The sequence below is a fragment of the Notothenia coriiceps genome, unplaced genomic scaffold (genome assembly GCF_000735185.1).
Source record: "Notothenia coriiceps isolate Sejong01 unplaced genomic scaffold, NC01 NC01_scaffold00009427, whole genome shotgun sequence".
Classification (NCBI taxonomy): Eukaryota; Metazoa; Chordata; class Actinopteri; order Perciformes; family Nototheniidae; genus Notothenia; species Notothenia coriiceps.
This window is the reverse complement of record NW_011342128.1, coordinates 1-11,483: the sequence shown is the minus strand read 5'-3', so window position 1 is coordinate 11,483 and position 11,483 is coordinate 1. Positions and strand designations below refer to the sequence as shown.

General features: G+C 39.8%; 1 long non-coding RNA gene across 2 annotated transcripts; it reads right to left on the bottom strand.

The window, feature by feature from the left end:
• Window positions 1-430: 430 nt before the first annotated feature.
• On the bottom strand, window positions 431-5,427 carry LOC104945298 (uncharacterized). 2 transcript variants are annotated; one of them, XR_798325.1, is made up of 3 exons: window positions 5,293-5,427; window positions 3,102-3,213; window positions 431-679 (listed from the first exon to the last, which is right to left on the bottom strand). It is a non-coding gene; the product is annotated as an uncharacterized lncRNA (long non-coding RNA). The 2 variants fall into 2 exon arrangements; XR_798324.1 differs by lacking the exon at window positions 5,293-5,427 and adding an exon at window positions 3,593-3,713.
• Window positions 5,428-11,483: the final 6,056 nt, after the last annotated feature.

Below are 11,483 nucleotides of genomic sequence, written 5' to 3'. Positions count from 1 at the left end.
ACACGTCCAGAAACAAACACATATCAGCACAGACACACATCAGTACAGGTACAGAAACACACCAGTACAGAAACACACACCCACACACCAGTACAGAAACACACACACCCACGTACAGAAACACACCCACACACCAGTACAGAAACACACCAGTACAGAAACACACACACCCACGTACAGAAACACACCCACACACCAGTACAGAAACACACCAGTACAGAAACACACACACCCACGTACAGAAACACACCAGTACAGAAACACACACACCCACGTACAGAAACACACCAGTACAGAAACACACACACCCACGTACAGAAACACACACACACACACATACACACACGTACAGAAACACACACACCCACGTACAGAAACACACCCACACACGAGTACAGAAACACACACACACACACACACACAGCCACTCATACTCACAACCACTCGATGTAGTTCTTGGACTTCTTCTTGATGAGTTTGATCCCCTCCAGGACGTTGGTGACGTCGTAGAGGCGTCTCTTCGGGGCGTTGAGCTCGTTGGCGACGAAGTTCAGATCCACGACGCCGTCATGAGAGCGCCTCATGATGTCTGCAAACCTCCGCGTCAACAAACCCAGAGACGTTTCAAAACGAGATTTCTCACATATCGACCGGCGAGCTACGGGACTGGCGGAGGGAGCTGGGGAGAAAACGGGACATTTATTTGAGATGCTTCCTTTTTAAGAATCTACATGTCTATAAATGGATACTCAAGAGTGTTGACAGAGAGTCAGACAGAGAGCAAGGAGAGCAGACTGTTACTCGATAACGAGACACACTTTCGTCTCAGCACAACACTTCATTTCAGCACACCGCCATCTTCGGATATCACATACAACACGTAACGCCCACGTAACACTTCACAACATCCGGTAACACTTCCGGTTCTTCTCAATAAAACTCCCAAGTGAACATGTTAAACGGAAACAGAAATAGTTCATGTAAGTTAACACACACTTTACGGAAAAGTTATGGAAAGGAATAAAAGATAATCATCCAGCGGTTCACTGGAAATGAGAAAAAGGGAAGTGTACAGGTATTGGAAAACTTTGGAAAACTTTCCACACAAGACTACAAGTACTTAAAAATATGTAATGAATAGTGGAGCTGGAAGGTGCACATACAATAATCTAAATCGATTTAAAGCGTGATTTCTCACAGAGACCGACGGGAAACCAGGTGACATTTGAGTTTTTATTTGAGATGCTACTTCTTAAAAAGGATTCCTAAAATGGATACTCAAAGCGAGACATGTTTGGAGTCTATTTAGGTCCAGAGTGTTGACTGTGACAGAGAGCAAGACAGAGTTTGGAGAGCAAGACTTTAAGGAAAAGTTATAAAAAGGAATAAAAGATAATCATAATCCAGCGGTTCACTGGAAATATGGCGAGAGAAAAAGGGAAGTGGGAAACATCTGGGAGGTGACGGGTACTTCCAGGAAAACAGAAAACAATACGTAGAAATGCAACTTTGGACAACTCTACACACAATTACTTATGAACTTATACTACATCTTTCCTTGACCTCATGACATAAGAGTGGTGCAGGAATGAGTACTAAAACCTGGAAATGAGTTAGCATTGAACCACACAGTCTTTTTGAACAGGTTTCCGGTTAGATACCTGAAATAAGGTCTGTGGTAAACACAAGTTGAAGACACAAAGTAGGTCAGTAAATACCCCATTAGTAAAGGTCCCACGCTTCTATGTGACCTAAAATGACTTCCGGGTTGGCCTGCAAAATACGTCATTACTGCACCACTCTTATTTGTCGATGAAGGTTACGAAAAAGCCCTTAAAAAAGTAATTTTGTCGTTCATTTCTTCGTATTTTTGCTTTTATTGCAAAATGCATTTTAAAATCAATTGAAATAGCTCTTTTTAACTTAAATGCAGATGCAGCAGAATTCAAATTGAGGATGTGGCTCAGTGGGAAGTGCGTTGATCTTCAGATCAGAGGAGCACTGGTTCAAACCCCACTGCAGTCAGCATGTCTTTGTGTCCCTGGGACACTTCACCCACAGTTTGCTCCTGTTTAGATTGTCCACAGTATTGAATGTGTGTAAGTCGCTTTGGATAAAAGCATCTAACACGTTGCACGTTGTTGGTATATACACAGTATGATTAGTGTTATGCTGTCATGTATTGTTGACAGTTATGTTTCCTTTTGGTCTGTTCTGTTATAACAGATCGATGATCTCAAGGGACCAATCTGTCTAAATAAAGGTTTGAAATGAAATGAAATGAAAACACCTTGTGCAGAATGCTTTGGCAATACTATGTTTAAAATGTGCTCATGCCAATAAAGCCCCTTTGTGTCGTATGGTAATGTCAAGTTCCCCAGGTTATTTATCATGGTTCCCACAAAGTTTGAGTCACATGACAGTTTGAGGCAAGAATGCAGGTCAGTATTAAAAAACGAAATAAGTAATGAATGTACAAAGGGTACTTGTATTTGTTGCTACTTTTTAATAGCGAAATTGCACATTTTGCAGCTAAAAATTGACATGTAATGTAATGTCAAGTTCCCCAGGTTATTTATCATAGTTTGAGTCACGTGACAGTTTGACACAAAAATACAGACTGGTATCAACCACATTGGTCGCAGAGGACTAGAACATTGGCTATTAATAAATAAATAAAGTGATACATGTACAAGGGGTACTTGTGCTTGGTACTTGTATCTCTCGCTACTTTTTAATAGCGAAATTGCACATTTTGAAATACAGGCTGGTATAAAAAACAACGTTGGTTGCAGAGGACAAAAACAAGAAAGCAATGAATGTACAAAGGGTGAGTTATCTGTCGCTACTTTTTAATAGTCAGCATATTATTGTGTCCCTGGGGAAAGACACTTCACACCAAAACTGCACATTTTGCAGCTAACAATTGACATGTAATGTAATGTCAAGTTCCCCAGGTTATTTATCATGGTAACCACAAAGTTTGAGTCATGGGACAGTTTGAGACAAGAATACAGGTCAGCATCAACCACGTTGGTCGCAGAGGACTAGCACATTGGCTATTAATTAATAAATAAAGTAATTAATGTACAAAGTCTTACCCTTCCCTGGTGTTTGGGACAGAGGAGCCACCAGTTGTTTGGATTTGGAGGTCCTGCCTCCATCCTGAAGGTCCTGGGTTTCTCCTGCTTCCAGCTCCAGCCTTCTTTTGACCTGAAAGACACACAAAAAAACATGCATTAAATTGCAATTTTAGACAAACAGCTGATTAAATCAATGGTTCCAGGGCAGCCATTTTATTCAAAATAAAGTAAAAACAAGTGATTGTATTGACTTGTGACTGAACATGCATGTAGTTGGAAGCATTGTGCATGTTTCTGCATTATATTATATGTTTAAATATTCACCTGGAGCTGGTTAAGGGTGGTTTTAAAAATGAGTGTCATTACCTGGGACAGCAGCTAGCTTCTTTCTGCAGTGTTTAGCTAGTTGGAGCAACATTTCCCCATCCCCCTCCCCACGCTCACCAAAAGGCCTAGCATTAGTTTGTTCGTGGACAGAATTAAACCAGTTAATTCAGTGAGTTTCTTACCAGTGTGTTCACAGAGAAACTCGGTGTTTTAAAGCACTGTCAGTCTGTGCAGCATTAATAGCGCAAAGTGTGCAAAAAGTATGTTCCGAGAAGGCGCGGTGTGATGCCTCAAAAGGTAAAATGACTGTAAAGCTACCGGAAATACAGAAATAGAGCCATGGCTGCAATGAGTCACTTTCAAAATAAAAGCAGTATTTACATTGAAATAGAAATATAGGGCCGTTTTCATGGGGAAATGTATGGAGCTATATCAGGGTCATGAGTTTCGATCATTCCAAAAGAATACAATTTATTTGAAAGTTCAAATTTTTATCCTGAACTTTGAAAAATACAATGATGTATTCAAAATAAAAATAAGTATTTGAAACAATTGTTCAGGTTGAATATTATTTTTGATTCAGTTCAGCAAGGGGTGTTATAGTGTGTGTGTGTGTGTGTGTGTGTGTGTGTGTGTGTGTGTGTGTGTGTGTGTGTGTGTACTGAGGGCTGTGTAGTGGTTGTATAGTCGGACCACTGCAGGAAGGAAGGACCTGCGGCATCTCTCCATGAGACAGCGGGAGATGGCGTCAGGTCCACCAGCACAACCTGCTGGCACGCTGCGGATACTTAATTTCACATTCTAGCAGTTTATTGCTCTTATACCGCGATTGTTGCCAACTACGATGCTCAACAGCTCGCTTAATCGAACATTGACGCTGGTATCAGTTTGGTTTCCCACCAATCTCGGGAGTATTGTGTATAGAAAGTGTTGAGTTATATTTCTCGCGCTACCTAACATCCATGAAGACAACATGACAGAGTCTGTCACTCAGGATGCCAAACTACTCTTTGGTAAGCCCCGCCCCCCAAACAACATCAGGGCCAAAAGTTTGAAGGTTGTAAAATGTCAGATTTTAGGAGAATAAACACTAACATTTCTATTTTCAGCGACTGTATAGTCCACTTGCTTGTTACTGAAATGCTTTATTTATTTTGTATGTGGATTATTCATTAACACATAAATCAGATAATAACTGCGTTTGTATATATATTAATTAAGTCCAGTCCATGAATACATTAAAGCATATGATATAATCTGTATTCTTCAAAAAATGTGCATTAATTGGAATAATAAACCCTTTGCATGGCCTTAATCCAATGGGCGTCAGGTGGTAATATTATGTGTATTAAGCAGCACAGTTATTTTAGTCACTGTTGTTTAACCAACCAGAAAAACAACAGCTTCCCATCACCTATAATATATGATACCTTTTTCCTGTCAAGCATTCATCTTTATTTTGAAGAACGGTTTTGCACTTCCGGTAACAACAATGGTAGCCTCCGCGTGCTTGATGTAGCTAAATTAAGTTGCATTTCGGGTTACAAATGGTGCTAATGTCACTAAAATCACATACATCCTCCTCACCTAATGTCACTATTTGATAAGAAGCTAGATAATGCTTAATGTTACCCAGCTTGTAACATAATTTGAATCAAATAAGCCTATCGAGAGGGACAACCTCGGACATTTTGACTAATAAACACGACCAAATGCATGATAAAAGGCTTATGTTAAGTCTGTTAATGTACAACATTTCTTCCTGTTTGCTACGGACAGCTGCTAGGTAATGGATTTTTTACCCACAACAACATAGCATATCAGCTTTCCATCTACTCTCCAAAACGACCCCAGATCCCCTTTTAAATTCCACATAACGTACCTTAACTTGTTCCTTCTTCAATGTCTGCACTATCCCGGTTATTGTTGACAATCCGGGAGGTTGTTAGGTCATTTGGACCGTCAATCGGCTTGTGGAAAAGATGTTTAATGTCCACGGTGCTACCGATGTAGGACGAAGAAGAAGATCCGGTCGATCTATTCTCGGAACACTCCGCGTTAATATCCACCGAAAAACCGTTTCTCATCTTGTCCCGTTTTGCTTCCACTTTCATCATTTCAAACGATTCTAGAATATATATCCAGCTATCCATGTCCTTCTCATTCATTATTGTTCACAAGCTATTTTAATAAATATGGTTTCTAGCCGATATCTGACACGGAGAGAGGATATTACGCGCGAAATTTAAGATTTCCCGGGAATTATTTTTGAATCAGATTTGCATGTATGCTGCTATTGGCTGTCACGCTGTGTGGACCTGTGACGTAACGGCAGCCGACCAATTGCATCACAGCTACTGGATTCTTCACAAAGGACGTAATAACATTCGTCTGTTTTCATCATGGATGTATAATAAGAACAGTTTTCATGATTGAAATAATAAGAAGAATTTATAAATGTAATTATATACTGTAGTTTTCAGGGACTAAAGATAGACAAGACAGTATATGATGATCTGAATGGCTTTTTCTGGGGTGGAAAGAGATATAAAGCTGTATATTAAAGTGGAATCATCTCTTTTTGGTCAATTAAATGTGTTGTACAAGTGACGGTGGATTAAAACATTTTAGACTTTTCTCTGCTTTTAATTTCCAAACCCCTGCCTCCAGCTCTGAGCTCTCTGAGAAACCAGATCCTCAATGAACCCGCAGTGAGGTGCTTCGTCTGAACTATTCACCTGCTGCCTTGAACTATGTGCAAAATCCTCTGTGATTTTTCATTTGTGGTATTCCTTAAATCTCTGTGACACGTTGTAGCTTCAAAGAATAACAAGCGCTGAAAGTGATATGATTTCTTTTATTAAAAGGGATGTTTAGTTTGAGAAGCAGGTCAGATGAAGTCTCAAACTCAAATAATAACCTTTAGAAAGTAAATCTATTATACAAATGACTTCATAATCATAGTCGTTAAAGTTGTCTTTTACAAAACACTTAAACAAATGAATCATAGATATTTTAAGAATGTATAAATGTGGCTTTAGGGAAATTCACACATTTATGCTGCGTGAGGAAATGGATGAATTATTGTGGTTTGTATGACATTACTTGAACGTATACTGAGAGGCTGTGGCACAGTGGGATAGTGCGCTGATCTTCAGATTATGGTAGCACTGGTTCGATCCTCACTGCAGTCAGCATGTCGTTGTGTCCCTGTGGAAGACCTGTGTGGAGTGTCCACAGTACAGAATGTATGCAAGTCACTTTGGGTAAAAGCATCTAACAAGAGACATGTAATGTATTTCCATCTGGTTGCTACGTCTCTAAAAGTGCACACACTCCTAAATATACGCCACAATACAAAAATGTTGTTTCCATTTGTGTAAATACTTTGTACATTTCTCTATTTCTGACAGATCATTTAATTGAGGTTTTTCTAAATTAATCAGGATTATGTTTTTGTTTCAAAATATCTTTCTTTGCTCTGTTTTGAACTATCATTTATTTTAGCTGAGATCCTGACTGGCTGCTTTTACCTGTTGATGCTTTTCTGCTAGTATTTAGGAATAAGGGACCTTTTTTCTCTAAGTTTTGTAAACTAGACGTTCCTCTGATATTTCATTTGTTTTGTACTTTTGTTTTCTCATTAATAAAGTCCCCGAAATTCCAAATATCTGAGTTCTTTGTGATTTTACTTGTATGATTACACGTATGTGACTGGACAGCTATGTGCATATTGTAGTAACATTTAGTTTGTACTCTCATTCCTATCATAAACCATGATCTTCAGTTTACTGATGTACTCACTTTGTCTGTAATAATAGTTTGAAAAACAGACCTTCAAATTGGCAACTTGTAAGGTAGATTTTATCCAAATGATATAAGTATACCAGATGTAAAAACGATCTGATGTTGGTATGGTGTGCACTAAACCACTGGAGAACTCAGACCTCTTCACTGCATAGAAATGTGTTGAGTATTATGTCCTTTAAAAAGTATTTCTCGGTTAGGTGAATTCATTTGAAACATCCTTACTTTTCACATTTAATTGCTTGCATAATATATGAGCAGTAATTCAGTGTCTATAGTGTCATCAGACCTCACAATGATGTGGGAATATGACTCTGCAAGATGTCTGGCATGGAGCTCCATCCTTGTGTCTGCCTCCTCATGATGTCAAACTGCTGACTCCTGAGAGTCATATTCCCGCATCATTGTGAGGTCTGATGACACAGGTGTGGAAGTACTGCTGATATATTATGCTAGCAATTAAATGTTTGGTTAATCTCTAGTGTACATGCATGCAGAGCATGGAATGAGAGAGAGATATGTCCCCATCAACACCACATGTGAGAAAATTGGAAAAGACATGTCTAACTGTCTACCAGCATGTCATGCACTCACTGGCGGTGGCACAACAAGTAGTTTGTACAGAATAGGAAAGACAACAGCATTCACCAAACTCAAGACCCATCTCAGCGAGCTCAAAGATCTGGCCTTGTGGACTCTCTGCCAGCTTGGAAGAGTCTTTGCAAGTCGCAAGAGAATTTGTGCTTCTACTATATGGAAAAAAGAATCAGGACTGATGTGCACAAACTTGAATGAACTGAGGTTCATAATTGCATCAACAACAGATGCAGCCTCGGAAAATCTGCCGCCAACATAGGATGCATTTCAACAACATGTACAAAGAGCAATGTTTCAGACAGCGATATGGTGTCATAGCTCGAACCCAAACCCTTGTTATGGAGTCCTGTTGGCAGAGGTGGATTGTCAGAGATGGGGCCATTCAACCTGTGCTATTTACATAACCCCCAGCCTCTACAGAAGTGAGAGACATTACTCACTTGTATTGCAAATATGCAAAGTGTGGAGAGAGTGGAAAGTGCCAGTGCCTCTCTGTTGGCCTTCGCTGTACTTCCCCTGCACCTGCTGTGCAGAATGTCAACATGTGTCCCCTAACGTTTCTGAGGAACCTGACATTTAACATATGCGGGGATTATGCGGCCTTTTGATAAATATGCGGCCTTTTAAAAATCTGCGCCATTATGCGGTAAATTCTGCGATCGCAGAATCGCGTTTTTCTGGAGGGTCTATAAACCTGTCTATTTACACCTATGTTTTAGAGGCTTGCAATTTAGAACTAATACACTTTATTGTATTGGGTTACTCTTATTCTGACTATTTGGTGATGTAGTTCAGCCACCTGGTATTTCCCTCTCCAAATATAATGACCATCAGAGTGAGCATTCTTAAATTAGAGGTTATTATGCCACTTATCCCCCATTCGGAATTTGACTATATCAGAGAAGAGGTAGGCCTATGTCTAAAGAAATCTAATTTGCAATAGAACTGTACCAGATATTTCCATACAACTACTGGTTAGTGTTCAATAGCACCCTAGACAATTCAGTAATGGTATATTTTTTAGGGATTTCGGTTTTTCTGATAAATGAGAGAAAAGTGATTGAGTCCTATGTTCCTATCACCAAAAAGTACAATTTCGGTCTAAACTAAAGCTAAGTTTACAGGACTATAATTCAGTATTTCTTTAGTTAAATAATTGTCTGACTATTTGGTGATGTAGGACAGCCACCTGGTTCATACCTCAGCAAATATGAAGAGGAAAAGAGTTGTCATTCTCAAGTTATGAGCTTTCTTGTCACCTTTCCCATATTCGGCCTGGTCTAATTTGGCTCTTTTTCAGGGATTTGGGTAGTTCTAAAGAACAACCCAAAAGACATTTTCTCCCCGAAAATAAAATTTGACAACAATCAATTTCATTAATGGGAGACCCTAAAGATAAGCAAAATCATTGTTGTCATTTGTTCTACCTCGGGTAGGGGTATCTCAAAATCTGAGGGCCCTTCCTGCTGGACTGTACGCTTTGTGGCGAAAAAAGGTATAGAGGTCATGGTGAATTTTCCAAAAAGGTCAAAAACAGTTGTATTTGGATGGAATGAATACCTATAGTGATATTTCAATGAAATAAAATGAGTTTTACAGTCTGGTACCTGAGAAAGGTCAAATGGCACTGATGGTACCCAAATGTACCCACATATGAGTCCGCCTGGACCTACCTGCTAAACCTCTCAAAGAAAGTCAAGTTTCACTAAATTATCATCTATCCTGACACAGGGTACTTATGATATATTATGGTTTGGATCCCTAAAGGTTCTGTGCTACTATTCCATCATTGTTCAGGGCTACTATTCCATTACTGTGGTTTTCACTAAATAATGTGGTTTTTTAGGCGGAGATTAGAATTTAAATTGTTTTTACTATGTTCCATCTGAATTTACTCTGACACAGCAACATCTATATTGATTCTGACACTTCTACAGCCAATTCACAGTTGTATCATTCCTTTGAATAGGCCCAGGGCTTAAGAGGTTAAGGTTATTGGGCAGGAATGCAAGGACGTACACATTCCCGCTGTGACTCTTTGGGAACTCCATAGGGAGTCTTCAGTACAGGAAACCAAGCTGGTTGATCAGAACAAACACACGGCACCGATAGTAGCCGTAGCCCCTTAAGTAAAACAATCTCAGTCTCAATGATTTTATAAACTCTTCTCTTGACAAGAGACCATTTAGTGGTTTTTGAGTCTTCTTCTCTAGCATGATTTTCTTTTTGTGACAAACATTTGTTTGATATAGTTCTGATGATTATCTCTTATAGCTTATCGTCCTATCGTTGCTGTTCGGCCCTCCTCCCAAGTATTCATCTGAAAGCAGGAAGAAAGTCTATTTCCATTGCAGGGCTGTGATGAAGCCATTACAGCAGGAAATGGTCACATTCCCCCTGGCTCCAAAAACCAAAGAGAGCCAAACCATCTTGCAAAGCTTTTCCATGCAGTAAATACCTTTCTACTGTTCTTTTTATATTGAGTGCTGGAAAAGGTTTTGGTTCATCATAAAACTGTTTCCAATATGTTTTTTCATTAATTAGTGGTAGTGTTGTGGTCACTGATGTTGTTTTTAATTTACATCATACGCGTACTACAGAGATACCAGTATGACAGTATGTTCAAAGCTTCTTTGTGGTACAATGGGATTATAGAGCCAACGGCTTTATGGGAATCCCCTATTAAAAAATGTTAGAGGTTTTTCCTTTCACACATCCAGCTGGGCACTGCTGGCCATTAATGAATTTTTTTCCGATTTAGAGCATTTTGGACCAAATTACAAAGGCTTATTGTAAAGACAGCTTTGGAGCTGCAGCACACATGAGTCTGTTACAGCGTGCCATATGTTCCCTAAAATAGAGGAAAAAGGAAAACCGTCACTCTTTTACCCCTAGATTCCACCGGGTCCGTCTGCGTCGCGTTGCGGCCGAGTTACGGCTGCAAGGATCGCTGCCACTCTAGTCAATGGGTGCTATTCCACCAGACGCGCTGCGTTACGGCTCAGAAGCGGCTCAGAAGCGGCTCAGAAGCATCCCAGAAGCGTCTCGCCACTGGGCTCCACTCTAAATAGGATTGAAGTCTATTTTTCTACGCAAGGCGATGCAGAGGCGGCGGGCAGGAAGTGGACCGGTCAAAGCATCCGGCCCATCCCCCAAATAAACTAATTTGCAGACCCTATAGAGTGGCAAAGTCCCTCCCCTTCCGGGGGAGCTCCATGGGACCTTATTTCGGATTTTTTTTTGTATTGAAGTAGATGGAGAGAGAAAGATTATCTTTCGATCCCGTTTGAATTGCGCCGCGAATTACACATATGATGTTTGTCAATTTAAAAAAATAATTTTGCAAGTAAAAAAAATAAAAATGTGTCTTAAAACTGTGAAGTAACACATTTGTTTGAAACGCTCAATGAACTAAATTTCTGGTCTCGCAGACTCTCACAACAACACACGTCACCAAGATGGCCGTCACTACATGCCTTGTCAAAAAAGTGAAACCTCACTATCAACACAATGAAACACGTCCAGAAGAATGTCATGCAAAGCTGCCTGCCTGCTTTCCTTCCTTTGATTCTCTCTGAACTGCCTGGTCTTTTTAATGTTTAATGTCAACTATTTTTGCAGATAGCATAAAGTAGAACAGATCGCCGATGCTAATGTAGCGTTAGCGTT